At 36.2% G+C, this 15479-nt stretch overlaps 1 protein-coding gene across 7 annotated transcripts in view; it reads left to right on the forward strand.

Moving 5' to 3' along the window:
* Positions 1 to 6268: 6268 nt before the first annotated feature.
* The window catches only part of Hr39 (Nuclear hormone receptor FTZ-F1 beta), a 106556-nt gene continuing 97345 nt past the window's right edge, over positions 6269 to 15479 (forward strand). For 4 of the 7 annotated variants that reach the window (XM_067764465.1, XM_067764466.1, XM_067764462.1 and 1 more), the window contains exon 1: positions 6269 to 6816. The gene's annotated coding sequence lies outside the window, so the exon portion shown is untranslated. The other 3 variants (XM_067764469.1, XM_067764463.1, XM_067764468.1) reach the window with 3 other exon arrangements.

The following is a 15479-nucleotide window of genomic DNA, read 5'->3' on the forward strand; positions in this document are numbered from 1 at the left end:
CACTGTTGATAAATAGAAGAAATTAATCGCGAAATACTGAATACTCAACAGAAACTTTTAAGCCATACTATACCCAGCAGTACCCAAAGCCAAATAGTTTATATTCAGTCAGTATTTAGTTCAGGTAATTTTAGAAAGTACTGTTGTTGTAGTAGCCCCTCTGCGATAGCGAGCTTGCGGTCGGAAGATCATCGCCTGTTATTTGTTGTTGTAGTGATAAAGAAACTCCTGTTTTTGTTGTTGTTGTAGCAGTGCTTCGCCCCACCTAATAGGTGCGACTGATCACAAATTGTCATCAATATCCTCTAACGGGAGTCCAAGGAAACTTGCTGTTTGAACAGGGGTGGACCATAATAAAAGGGGTGTTAGAGGCGTTGGTTCCACATTACAATTAAAGAGATGGTTGGTGTCATGTGGGGCATACATGTTGTACGTCGGGGTTGATTCTGGATAGGTAAGGGTTTAACCTGTTACAGTATGCAGAACGAAGTTGAGCTAGAGTGACTCGCGTTTCCCTGGGGAATATGCGTTCCTCTTCCGCAAGTTTTGGGTACTGTTCTTTGAGCACTGGATTCACCGGGCAATTCCTGTCACAAAGGTCCGACACCTGTTTGTGGAGTTCACTGAGGACCTGCTTGTGTTTTTTTGCTTCATACGGCTGAGTTCTCAGGTGCCGTATTTCCTCATAATGCTTACGGAGATGACTCTTTAAGCCCCTGGGCGGGTTTGGCTCATCAATCAGATGCCTGATGGGATGCCCAGGTTTCTGGGTATTCAACAGTTGTTCGGTTAGTACCTCATTTCTCTCCCTGATGTGGAGTATTATCTCCTCATTATATAGATGGTGTTCTGGGGACATAAGGAGGCAGCCCGTGGCAATTATGAGAGCAGTATTTTGGCAGGCCTGTAGCTTCTTTCAGTGAGTAGATTTTAGGCTTGGCGACCATATAGGGGACGCGTAGCATGCAATCGGCTGGCCAATAGCTTTGTAAATAGTAATGAGCGTTCCTTTATCTTTTCCCCAAGTACTGCGAGCAAAGGATTTGAGGATTTTATTGCGGCTATGGATTTTCGGTACAATTGCGGCTGCATGCTCACCAAAATGTAGATCCGGATCAAACGTCACACCCAAGATTTTGGGGTGTAGGACAGTCGATAGCGCAGTGCCATCGACGTGGATGTTCAAAATGGTCGACATTTGGGACGTCCATGTTGTAAATAAGGTCGCGGAGAATTAGTCGGTGATAAAGCCGACGCGAAAAAACTGGAGATACCAGGGAGGTAGCCGTTTATACTATTACAAAGCTCATCGATCTGTGGGCCCGGGCCTGTGGCTATTATTGTGCAGTCATCGGCGTAAGAAACGATAGTAACTCCTTCTGTTGGCGAAGGTAGTTTTGATATGTAGAAGTTAAACAAAAGTGGGAATAGGACACCATCCTGTGGCACCCCTTGTTTAAATCTATAAAGAAACTCCTCGAAGGCTTTGGTTCGTGTTATCAATGGTGCTGGTTCTTTGCTGTATATAAATCCGAAACCACATTAAACACTTTCCTTGCAGAACATAAACTTCACATGCTGTTGTTTTTGTAACCGCAAAAACACTCCCAAAACTTTCTGGTACTAAACCGACTGACTGGGGAACAAATTTTTAGCTCTCGAATCTCTTACGACAGGCAAGTGGAAATATTTTACTCCCTTTGGCCCTCAAGAGCCGCAACAACGAAAAAAGCGACAATAGTACCGACGGGGTTTCCGCGAATAACTTTTAAACGAGATAAAAAAATATAGTTTCTGCTTTCGGGTTCTGAATCTTGACGAAAATACGCGTCTTTTGATACCGCTATCGACATGTGCGACCCGAATTTTAGGTGCAGGACTTAAGTTGCAATGTTACTAAATGTGGAAACTTAAAAGCTTATATTTCATAAACTAAAAGTTTCCTAGAGCTGCGGATTCCATTTTGGTAATATTTAGGACCCCCTCTACCCCCACAAATCAACAAAAGTTTGAAAATCGTGGCACCTTATATAAAATCCAACCCATTATGGCTGCCAAAAGTGAAGCATTGTGAATGAAACTACCCTTCAAAAAACGCCGGTACTCAATAAATAATGGAAGGAATACTCCTTTGGGAGTATATGACTGCTCCAAATCTAATCTGTATTCATACAAAAAATGTGCTCCAATTAAGACGGCCCATACATGACACAAAAGTCATGCGCAAATATAAAACGACGGAATTTGTGTAAATGATAATTTTTGACATACACGGCTCAAAAACACTGCGCAATATGCATATTTAAAGTAACACAACAAATGAAACATGTGTTTTAATTGTATAAAAAAGGCACTAATTGTATAAAAAAAAATCACTATTTACTTTCCACAGTGCTGGTAATTCACGGTATAAGTCGAAAAACTCGCACTAGAAGCGTTTATTTTCCATTGTATTTATAAAATATATATGTATTTTAATTGCAGGACCAACGCAACTCATTGCAGCACTGCGCAATGTTCATTTTTCAACTAGCGCAACAAATGAAACATGTGTTCTAATTCCATAAAAAATTATTATGTATTATTGAATTTTTTATTATGTATTAACATTTTTAAGTAATAATTTCTGATGTTATATTATCAGGAACCACAGGTAAGCTGTGTAAGATTCACCACACACGAAGAAAAAAGCATGTGCAATATTTGCAGACATGCGTAAATATCAAAATTGTTTTGATTTTAGCGCAGTTCTCTGCGCAAATAGCGCAACCAGTGCACAAACCGGAAAAATACTCGTGCAAATTGGTAATTGGCACAAGGATACTTGAGCCGTGTAATTGGCGTATAACATTGCGATGTCCTAGGAGAGGAGTAGGTGATCCCACTCTCGCTTTGTTTGTGAGTATTCCATAGAGTACATACGTGAGAGCACTTTCCAAAGTACTTTCACTGTAGTACTCCATGGAGCACCCACAGAGGATCATATGCCAAAGTACTAAAGAAGAATTGTGTCGGAAAGAATTATCGAAGTCAATTTAATTTAAAATGAAAGTAAATGACGAGGGGCAATACAAATTTTATATTTTATACTACGAATATTCTTATGTTATTTAGCATTTGCGTGAATAAAGAAACTAATATTTCTCTATACATACTTTAGTATGTATACATAAAACCAGTGCGCTGTTGCATTTTATCAGAGTTGCCATAGTAAAATTTTATTATCAGTTATTTGCATGCAATATTTTACTTTTGGCAACTCTGTTCGATCGTCATCGTGTCGTGATCACTGTCGTTAAAAAACGAGCAATGATCGGCTGGTGGTGGTCCGCAAACGCATTGCAAAGGAGTATTGTTAGAGTACTCCAACATGAAGAAAATGGAACACGTAATCCAACAATTTTTGCAGGGTAAGTGTGGTATCTTATCTGTCAAATGCCTGACAGGATGTTCAATATGGCTACTTTTTAGTGTTTTGACAGGGTGTTCAATATGGCGGTGCCTTTCTTCAGCGGGTGACAGAAAGAGATACAGACAGAGACAGCGATAGTCAAATACATATCAGGTGATCCAATCACTTTGGAATTTTGACATCTATGCAGAAGATATCACACTTAGTTATCATTCACAATGAAGTGAAGTGGATGCGGTAAATATTTGCTTGATAACAGCAGATACTTCGATTTAAGCGGGAGTATCGCTGTAGTTGTATCACTAACGTAATCAGCTGTTTATCGTTACGACGGAAACCAAAACCCAATTGGTTGGCTACGATACGGTTACAACCTTAGCGGCACCAATAAGTGATTGCATTGATTCTCATAAGCTTTAAGCTGGAGACATTGGTGCTTTATCGGTAACCGTATCGGTAACCTTTTAACAGCTGTTTCGACCAACCTTATGAGAATCAATGCAATCAATTATTGGTGCCGCTAAGGTTGTAACCGTATTGTAGCCAACCAATTGGGTTTTGGTTTCCGTCGTAACGATAAACAGCTGATTACGTTAGGGATACGGATACAGCGATACGACATACGGCACCAATGACTCCGGCTTTAAGAAGTACAACAGTGCCCAATAGCATCCACAAAAAAAAAAAAAACGTCCAAGAAGAAGCATTTTATCAGGTGAGCGTGGCTGTGTATGTGCGTGCTGCAAAAATTTTTGAATATAAAGATATTGCATGCGCGAACTTCAGTGGAAAGCAGCGGAGCGTAACAAAATTCTAGTAGGTCACTTTCACCACACCAAAAACTTTAACACAATTTTTAACATAATTTAAGCACAGAAATACACTGATTGGAGTTTTAGTGAGTAAAAGTTAAAATTCTGAACACATTAGCTGAATAAAAAGTGTACAAATAATTGTTAAATAACAAATACAGACAGTGGTAGTTTAACAAATTCTGCTGTGGTAAGTGGTGAATGTGACCTACTAGAATTTTGTGAAGCTCACACAATTTTTCGTCTATGCAATGTCTCTATATTATATCGTTTCTGTTGTAGACCTGTATTATGAGCAGAACTCGTCACAGAGCTACACACTATACAGAGCAGTGCACGGACTTTTAAAAAGAGCATGTTGGTAGACGAAAAATTAAAATAGTGGTAGAAGTTGGTATATTTGGTTTTTTTTTTTAAGAAAACCATAGCTACACTTTATATTTGTACAAAACCATTCATATTTTATTGTAAAACAAATAAAGCACATTTCACGGAGATAACACTTTAAAAAACAAGTAAACAAAACAAAAAACTTAATGTTAATTTGTATATATATAGCTTATGCCTATACGATACTTGCTTTTTTCTGTATTTTGAGTTTGAAATACAGAGGAAAATTTACCGATACGTCTCATTACAACAACAAATTCCAATGTACCAGTATTTTTCTGTCACACTGGCATGTTATCGTTTACTTAAAACTTTTCGTTCAAAACTATTCATTAATAACTGATGAAAATAGCGCAGGAAAATATCTGCGAGTAGAAGACTAATACTTTCTTTCATAATAAAATTTATTTATTGTATTGAATTTGTGCACAAATTTTTCAAAATAAAAACCAAATTTTCGACAAAAAAAAAAATTGTCAGAAAAAAACAAAAGAAAAATCCGTGCCATATGGGTGTTATTAAATACAAGGAACAAAATCACCTTCTGCAAATTAAATTTTTTTATAAAATCTTATTAATTCAATTGGAGGCTGAAATAAAGTCCGTCCGACACAATACTCCATTGTGAATGATGACAAAGTGTGATCTCTTCTGCATAGACGTCAAAATTCCAAAGTGATTGGATCACCTGATTCGTATTTAACTATCGCTGTCTCATTCTGTATCTCTTTCTATCACCCGCTGAAGATAGGCGCCGCCATATTGAACAGCCTGTCAAAACGCTGAAAAGTAGCCATATTGAACAGCCTGTCAGGCAGTTGAGAGATAAGAGATCACACTTTGTCATCATTCACAATGCACTCTTTTACTTATTAATATTTGATTGGAAATGCTTGAAATTTTTAATCCATTACGCTTGGCGGTTTTTATGTCGTTCAATATAGAGAACGACCTTTCTGCGGCTGCATAATTTTGAGGTCATATTGCTAAGGAGCACATTTATTCACTCAAATTTTCAAACAAATTTTCTTCTAGAACACTCTTTTCAGTTCCCAATTTTATCCATCTTTTAAAATTTTGTCGGAAAATATTTTTTCTATTTTTTCCTTATCATATAACATTCCTTGGATGTCTTGTGAAATGGAAAAGCTTTAAGTAAGGGAACAATCGTTGTCATTAGACTAAATTGCATATTTTTTGCTTCAAAATATTCCAAAAGGTGTAATTTTTCTTCTTCGAAATTGGATCGTTTCTTAATTTCCTTACAAATGCAAATGTTGGTAAATTTTTTGGCTTTGGTGGTAGAAGTGGTAGAAAAGGAAAATCGGCTAAAAAGTTGGTAGATCTATCAATAAAATGGTAAAGTCCGTGCACTGACACAGAGCCATAGAAAGTTGAGAGCTTTGCTGAACGTTCGATATTTGAGTTTTTATAATTCATTCAATTTTAAATAATACTTTCCTATGAATAGGGTTATATTTTTTATTTTCCATTGCCCAAGTATGTACCCCTAATTCCAAATAGAAGCAGAGACGTAATTTAATAGATATTCGTATTTCCACCACCTGTGGCCATTAAATACAATCCACGCTTGTTTGGTAAACTCACCTGCCGGCATGCAACACTGTGCATAGAAATCCATATTCGTTTAGTGCGTTCAGTGTTGTTTTTGTGACAGCTGTGAGCAGTTGTTGGTTACGTCTATACGGTTATTCGTGTGCTGACGGTGTATTTTGCAAGTGAATATTTTCTTTACATATATATTTAAAGAATTGATAGTGGATTAACTGCTGTAATAAATTACACTACTCATATTAGTGAAATATGCTTCTTTATGTTACCGAATATACTGTTAGTAATATTAAATGAAATGCATTTTTGTATGAATTAGCAGCATTAAATGATATACATACATAATAAATTTAAGTAGAAATTATGCAAGTGAATAATTCTAAACAAATGTGCGCGAATTTTGTGAAATTTTATGCATATTAAACTCAGTGAAAAGGTAGGCAAATAAAGTAAAATATTTCGATACAAAAGATATTGTGGCGAAGTTGGCGGTTGGCGCAGTCAGTGGACGAGTCGTGGGCAACAAGGAAGTGATGTAGTTATAGCATTGATTCCAGCGCTGGTATACTGAAAAATTTCAATCGAAAGTTTCAAAATCGAACGCAAAAGGATTTACGCAAACAACTTCAGGTGAGTGAGCTGTAATTTAATAAAATTAGATTTGGCGAAAACTGTATAATAAAAGGCGTTCATGTATTTTGCAAATACGCACAGATCTTAAAAAATTATTGCGAAGTTAAACGTTTATGAAATATAAAAATGCGAATTATAAACAAAATTTGCCTACATAGCAATAAGAAAAAAAAAAACAAGAGCACAAAGACCAGTCAAAAACATTAACAACAATAACACACTGAAATTAGTGTATGGTGCTCGTAGTGTGGTGATGGTGAAATCTACGCCGCTCGGATATAGTGAAAAAAGGGAATGAAGAAGTACGCCAACAGTCGACGGAAAGGCGAAAATAAAAAAGTAGTTGAAGGTTATTTAAATTTTTTTTTGCTTATACTACTATATTCGTCCCTTCCCGTATGTACTTGGTTGTGCAAGCGTGAATAAATCAAACAAAGACGAAGCAAGCAGCATAAGAAAGCAGAAGAACATACATAATAATATGAGTTGAATCAGAGAGACAGACGAGACGACGTGAAATCGTCGTATATTCAGGTATATAGCAACCAGTGCACGGACTTTACCACTTTATTAGTAGATCTACCAATTTTTAAGCCCATTTTCATTTTCTGCCACTTCTACCACCAAAGCCCAAAAATATACCTACATTTGCTTTGGAAGGAAATTAAGAAGCGATTCAATTTCGAAGACGAAAAATTACACCTTTTGGAATATTTTGATGCAAAATATATTCAATCTAGTCAAATGACAACGATTGTTCCCTTACTTAAAGCTTTTCCATTTCACAAGACATCCAAGGAAATTCTTAACAACGAATGGCGATCGTTGATGTTATATGATAAGGAAAAAATAGAAAAAATATTTTCCGACGATATTTTAAAGGATGGACAAAATTTGGATCTGAAAAGAGTCTTCTAGAAGAAAATTTGTTTGAAAATTTGAGTGAATAAATGTGCTCCTTAGCAATATTACCTCACAGTAGTGCAGTCGCAGAAAGGTCGTTCTCTATAATGAACGACATAAAAACCGCCAAGCGTAATGGATTAAAAATTTCAAGCATTTCCAATCAAATATTAATACAAGAGTATTGTATCGGACGGACTTTATTTCAGCCTCCAATTGAATTAATAAGATTTTATAAAAAATTTTAATTTGTAGAAGGTGGTTTTGTTCCTTGTAATTAATAACACCTATGTGGCACTAGATTTTTCTTTTGTTTTTTGAGAAAATGTTTTGTTGTTGAAAATTTGGTTTTTATTTTGAAAAATTTGTGCACAAATTCAATACAAGAAATAAATTTGTTTATGAAAGAATGACTACTACCATCTACTGGCAAATATTTTCCTGTGCTATTTTCATCAGATTTTTTATGAATTATTTTGAACGAAAATAAAAGGTTTTAAGTAAACGATAATATGTCAGTATGGCAGAAAAATACTGGTACATTGGAAAATTGTTGTTGTAATTAGACGTATCGGCAAAGTTTGTCCAGTATTTCAAGCTCAAAATACAGGAAAAAAGCAATTTACATGCATTATTTTGTTTTGTTTATAAGTTTTTTTTAAGTGTTATTTCCGTGAAATGTGCTTTATTTGTTTTACATTAAAATATGAATTCTTTTGTACAAATATAAAGTGTAGGTATTGTTTTCTTGGGAAAAAATCAAACAACTTCTACCACTATTTTAATTTTTCGTCTACAAACATTCTCTTTTTAAAGGTCTGTGCACTGGCGACAGACGAGACGACGTAAAATCTTCGCATATTCATGTATATAGCAACTCTTTGGACTTGTTGTTGCTATATCTTGACCATTTTTCTACTGTGCTCATTCAGTGCAGTGTAAACAAAAAATCAAGTGTCATCTGCGGCAAGCGCCAAGAGTTTTGTATGACAGCAAAACAAAAAGTAAAGTACGTCAAGCAAATTACTACACATACTCATTCGTACGTCGTAACTTCAAGTGAGACAGATATAGTGAGGCTTTCATAAAAAAGTGAAAAGTCACGAAGCGAGCCAGTGTGATAGTGTGCGGTGAAGAGTGAGTGTTTAAAATTTACAGCGCTTCCAATAAGAATTTAATCAAAGTGGGTGAATTTTTAAAGCATTTTAAATCGTAGAAAAGCTTTTTACATAATGAAAGTTCTGAAATAGTTTGCAAATTAAAGAAGATATACACTAAAAGTGCAGTGCGAAATAATGAAAAACACCAAAGGGTACAAAATTCAAACAAAATTAAAAATAAAAACGCATTGACGTGTGTACAAACAAAAGTGGACATGTTCGGCGGTAGCTGCAACAACTTAGAAGTGCGCAAGTGCAAGTGAGAGAAACTATATTTCTATCGAACGAAAAGCTAAATGAAGCATTAATAAAGGAGAACAGAGCAGAGAGAGAGAGAGATCCAACCTATCGTGGTAGCTGAGGTATATATATATATATATATATATATATGTATGAGTAACGGTTAGCAGCAGTAGCAGTAGCAATAACAACAATAGCGACGAACAACGTTGAAAAAACATGTAAAGCGAAATATTGCAAATGTCAATAAACTCTACAAAGGTAAGCAACACAGCTACAAAAACAACCAAATTATACACATATGTAGATATGTGCATCATACATACCTACACATGCAATCCCAGCATATAGACGTAACATACATATAATCGTTAAATATATGACAACAAAAGCATTAAATGTGCAACGGAGTGTCGCAACATAGCATTGTACATAAATATTTATGCTGTACAGGTGACTGCAGCGAAGAGAGTGTATGCGCTTCACAAATCCTGTTGCAAGGCAATATTCAAAACACCCAATATTTATTCCAGGTTTTGTGAAGTTGTTATATTATTTACAATTAAATTGGAAATTATTCATTTTAGGTTAACTGTAATCAAGACATTGTTGAGTGAGGACGCATTATAAATTGTCGTGCACTAGAAGGCTGCTTTAGATCAATCGGATGGCCAATCGTAATCACCATTTGGCTGTTTGAAAGTTTATTGTGTTTCAAATAAAAAACATCATATCATAATATGAGGATTTTTGAAATATTAAAATATGGCTATTAAGTATTTGTTGCAGTATTGTAAGACTATTAACATTTTTTGTCCGTACAATTTTCCATTATTTCATAAAGCAATGTGGAGGTGGCAAAGGTATTCAAGGGATTGATAAGCACAATCCAAAGCTTTATAGTTTCTGTAATACTGTTACAAATATAAATATATCATACACAGATTTAGCAGGCGAGGCTCTGGCGATTCCAAGTTATTCATGGAACTAGGGGGTGGGGGCGGTTTAGCCTAGAAGGTTAAATGAGAACATACTAAATCGTTCCCGAGATTTACCTAGCACTATTATTTTTATATTGTTTGTTACCGGAACGTACCGGATCTATATCCGGAAAAGCACCATCAACATCTATAACACTCGCCAAAACCTTATCGATACATCAACAACAACAAGATTTGCCAAAAATGTGACACAGTTGTGTTATATGGAGAATTTTTTATACGGTTGGATTATGGCTATTTTATTGTGTTTCAAATAAAAAATTGCGCTCTAGTACTACAGGCATTAAACGCTTTCCTTGGCTTCGTCAAGGCTAAATTGTACCTATTACGGCCTCTGATTGGGATATTTAGCTTAAAAAAAGTTTACAACTTCATATGGACGTTTAAGGGTTTAGTATGTTTCGAAATAAAGACGCAAACACTCAAGCCTTACTTACTCAACTGTAGTTTACATAAACAAATTACAATTTTCTAAGAGCGACGGGTGGGACTCCGAAATCATCCGCCTATGTAACGGATGGTTTCACTTTTCAATTTCAGACAAACCATAACAGCCTTTTCCATATGTTTTAGCGAGAAACCAATATGCAATTTGTACTTTAACCTGAGTTTTATATTTTACAAAGAAAAAACTTGCGACGGGTGGGACAAGTTGCATTGGAAGCACATTTCAAATGAATCAATTAAGATAACTGCTCTACTTTAAATATTAATTTTATGTTTGTGAAATCTATAAAACTTTATTAAAAAGGATCCTAGTGGATTTGCACAACTGCATGTATTAAAAGACAATCTTTTAATTCCAGTTTTTTATACGTGGCGTCTTTTCTGTCGGAATGACGCATATGCTACCTTTTTATATTAAGCCTCAAAGTCTTCCATGAGTTAGCCTTATTGGTATCAAGTTAATTATAGTGATAGAGCCATATTATCAAAAAACACGAAGACGAAATTGTTAAGCACAGCAAAATACAACTTCATTTTGAAGCTACGACCTACATATGTATCTATTTTGTAAACTGTGTTTTTTTTTAGCGAACTCTAAATATTTTCCAGCGGGTTTTTGTCGTATTTAACGGTGATTGGTTTTATCTTGTAACTATATGCCGCACTTTAACCTTCAACGACTGTTACCAATACAACAACATAATGAAAACAGGCAATAACACTAGGCGGACAGCCAAAGCTCATAAACCTCAATTCGCAAAGGTTCAGCGTTAAACGAAGGGTGTCAGACTTGAAAATAAAATGAAATAAAAAGAAAAAATTTAAAATTCGATAAAATAAGAAAACAGGTAAGCGCATAAAAGTCGCTACCGCAAAATAAATTTAAAAAATAAAAAAACCGATGTACATACATATTCGCAAAGCTTCCATGGTAAAAGTTAATAGCAAAACAAAACAAAGTTAAATTAAACAAAATATTTATATAAATATAGGGGAATGGAGAGCGGTGAAGTGAACGAGAAAAACTAAACAGTCACACTTCAGTGTTATGGTGTTACCCACTGGACGCTTTGCTCTGCAAATTTGGGTCACCATTTTTTCTTCAACAACAATATATGTACATATAAATGAGCAGAAAGAAAGCACTGACCAGTACCTGTTTTTACATTGAAAACTACATCGACCTCTTAGTGCATTCAGCTGGCTTTTTGCACATTTCTTGTTTATATTTTGTACTGTTTGTGCAGTGATTTCCGGTAACTGTTCACCACAATAATTGTGGTTGAGTCATGCCAAATCCAAATAAAATTTTATTATCAGCAAACGCAGCACATCTTTTTTAACCTGAACAAAAAAAAACTTGTATATGCTTAAGACACAGTTATATTGTGCTTACTTCCCTTTGTTAACGTTAAAATTAAACAAAAAAAAATGCTGTTGCAGAAAAGCTAACTATGCAGTTAAGCTTCATAAAGCTAAATCGAGCCATCTATTCATAAAACTATTTCGAAGATAAGAATTCACGTCGTCGACTGCAAATTAAACTAGCGGGATTGTCTATGAAGGTGAAATTAATTACCTCTTTTCAAAAACCCAGTTTGAAGGCGGTAAGAGGGCAAGTAAAAACATTATAGTTCGCTCTTTGTGCTCTTACTTTCGCAAATCAAGTTTTTCGATTAACTTAGACTAAAAGCGAATAATCGAGCCCTTGAAGAAGCGCTTCTGCAAACATAGCTGTTGGTAACACCCATACAAAAAGAAGAGAAGGAAATTACCGCGTGGGAACTAAAATCAATGTGTAAAATCGAATAATTATAACACAACACCAATAAATGAGTTTGTTGAAAAAAAAATGACGTACAGAATGTCCATTTCTGCAGCTATAGCTGTAACAATAAACATTTACCTGAAGATAGGAAAAACTATGCAGAAAATTTATGAGGAGAAATCAAGCATTTTGTAGTAAAGCTTTGAAAACCAACTAATAACAAATATAAAACGCAGAGTGAATTCAGATGGTTTAATTGAAAAGAGTACATGCGTAAACGTCAATCTTAGTCTTCCAAGGCGATACCATTATAACCACATGGTATTGAGGAACTAATGTGGAAGAGTATGGCTAAAAGAATAATATTAAGAGATAATTCGATGTAATGCTCAAAATTATTGTCGTTTTTCAATGGAGTAGACGTTTCTAATTGGCACTAAAACATTTAAAACGAGACTGAGCCGAAGATGACCGGTTAAAGAAAGGTGAAATCTACATGAAATAGATTGTAAAGCAGAAGAAGCTGCGGTACTACAACTTAAATGTAAACTAAAGCCGTAAAGCAATGAATAAAAGCCCCAGTCCTAAAAGAAGTACCCAATTTCGGCCGCAGAGGAATACAGATACCTTAGCTGAGCTGGTAGAAAAAGGTGAGCAAGGACTTGATTTGGGTATACACCATGATTAGCAGGTCTAAAAAGACTCAGTATTTGTCCAAACATCAGACATTATGTTATTATCTTGACTGGCGATATTAAGCACGTTGTACAAACTGACAAACCAATAAAGGCGAATGTGGTAGAGATACTGGAGAAAAAGTGCGTAAATTGCAGCCGATTCAAGCAGTAATTAAGGCGATAATCTCGCATTAAACAGCATCTTGAATTGGCTTAGAGTGCAACGAAGCACTAGAAAGAATTGGAATACGCATAAGCTTATTGGGTTTCTGGTCATATGGTTACGAAAAGGCGGATGTTCTGGCAAAGAATCGCGACATCTTCGAAGCATATACGGTAGATAACCCAATGAGACTAAAAAAAATAAATGTAAGACGCGATAACCTCGAAGAGATCTAAGGCCGACCTCCTCTTCCAATTTGCGTCGTGCTCCTCTTTATTTTCCCTAAAATTGGCCGGACGGGACCTACATGTTTCATGCGGACTCCGAACGGCATCTGCAAGGCAGATGAGTTTTCACTGACAGCTTTTCATGGCAGAAATACACCCGGAGCACTTGCCAAACACTGCCGAGAGGCGACCTCGCTTAGAAAAATTTTCTCCTAATTGAAAAACCTTATTTCTAACATTTTAATGTTGCTTTGCCCGGGGTGTGAATCCAATGAGTGTTGGTTTAAAAAGGAAGCCAGAATCGCACATGATCAACCACACAGGCGTTGAACCAAGCGGGGAGCAGCCAAGTGCGAAAGATCATGCGCAGTTCTTATAATATTCGACTAATAAGCTTAAACCTTTCACTGAAAGTAATGGTCGGCAGGTTCATGATTGGGGGTCGTCAGAGCACTCAGTTGCCTGCAGGACGAAGCGGTTGAGAATATATTGTTTTTATATCCTGCGCATGTCAGATTATTTCTTCAGTCAGTAGGAGTATCATAACTTTCCGATCTAAAAGCAGCAAGCGTGGGTAGTCTCTAAAAAACTTCAGATTAAGGTCTTTTATAATATAGGATCTTGGGTCTTGACGGAGTCTTTCAGTTTGATCATCGTAAAAACTGCTAATAATACCAGAGTTTCTACTGCGCAACAACAATTTGAAGCTTCTAGACCACCTATGGATGGTATTAAACAATATTTGTACTCTCACGGAACCATATTCGTTAGTTCTTGTATCTCTATTTATTTAAAAGTTTCACTTCGCTATACCTACAACAATATATATATACATATGCGTTTTCTACACATGCCGTTTCTATATTTGTTTACTAGTTCGATATTTTAGTGCTTAGTTATTGATGAGGCTAAGACATGTCGTTCGAGGCCGTATTATAGCCGCGAACAAATCTCAGGTCCGGCCTAATCTAGCTTCAAGTGTGTATATGGCTACATGAACACTTGTAGATAGAAATGTACACATGTCTTTGGCTCACTCGCTTGCCTATCCAGACTATTCAAGCTGGTTTTCTTAAACCAAAACTACAACTTTTTATTTAGGCGCGTTCTGCTTTTGCCTTGCTTGGTTTCGTCTGTAGTATTCTTAAGGCATTTACGGATCGCCGCCGCCGTTGCATCCGCGCATTTTTTTCTGCTTTGGATAAATTCGCGTTGCCTCTAAGGCAAGGTTCATCTGTATCTGTATGCGACTGGTTTTTTGCTTTTTTTTTATTCTCCTTTATATGTCTCGTAGAAAGTTGCGCGGCGTTGATGACTAATCACTTGAAAATTGCCTCCAGTTATTGCGCTTGAATTGTTGCTGCCAACATCGTATCATCAGTTTTATATTTCTTTTTTCTTTGTTGTGATACTTGATTGCTGTTCTGATTTAACTGTTTTGTTGTTGTTGCTCTATACCTTTTGGTGTCGTTGCCGTTGACTAGGTTGCCGTCTTGACTGTTGCCGTCACACATTGTCGCTCTTTGTCCATAATTCGGTGCACACACATCTATCTGACACCCGCTTGCGCACCTACTTTTGTTTGCCTGCATTTAAGACCCTGAGCAGGCTTTGTATTCCAACACACTTGGTTTGTTTTACCTTTTTCTCTCCTCCATTCGGTATGCGTGGATACTGGTGTCTATCAGTCGGCGTGATCGAGCCGCGTGTTTCTTGTTTCGGTTGCTTGTTTAGTTTGTTACGGACTTTGTTTGTTAGTCACCTTAGCGGCCTGCTTTTTCTGGTGGCTTGCATAAACGTGTTTACTTTGTTGAACTTGTTTTTCTTTCCCTATCCTTCTTTTGTGCTAAGCATCGATTTCGCTCTATTTTAGTCATTGCTCTCTGGCAAACTTTTACGATTTAAGCAGTATTCATTTTTTTCTTTATACTATTTTCCAAGTTATTGCTTCGCGTTGCTCTGGTTTGTCGTGTCGTAAAAATTACTTGCAAACATGCTGCGTCACAATGTAGCAGCATAGAGTCAGGAACGTGCTGCTGCAACACAATCGTAACAAGCAGTTCCCAGTTATATA

The sequence above is a fragment of the Eurosta solidaginis genome, chromosome 2 (assembly GCF_040869045.1).
Source record: "Eurosta solidaginis isolate ZX-2024a chromosome 2, ASM4086904v1, whole genome shotgun sequence".
NCBI lineage: Eukaryota > Metazoa > Arthropoda > Insecta > Diptera > Tephritidae > Eurosta > Eurosta solidaginis.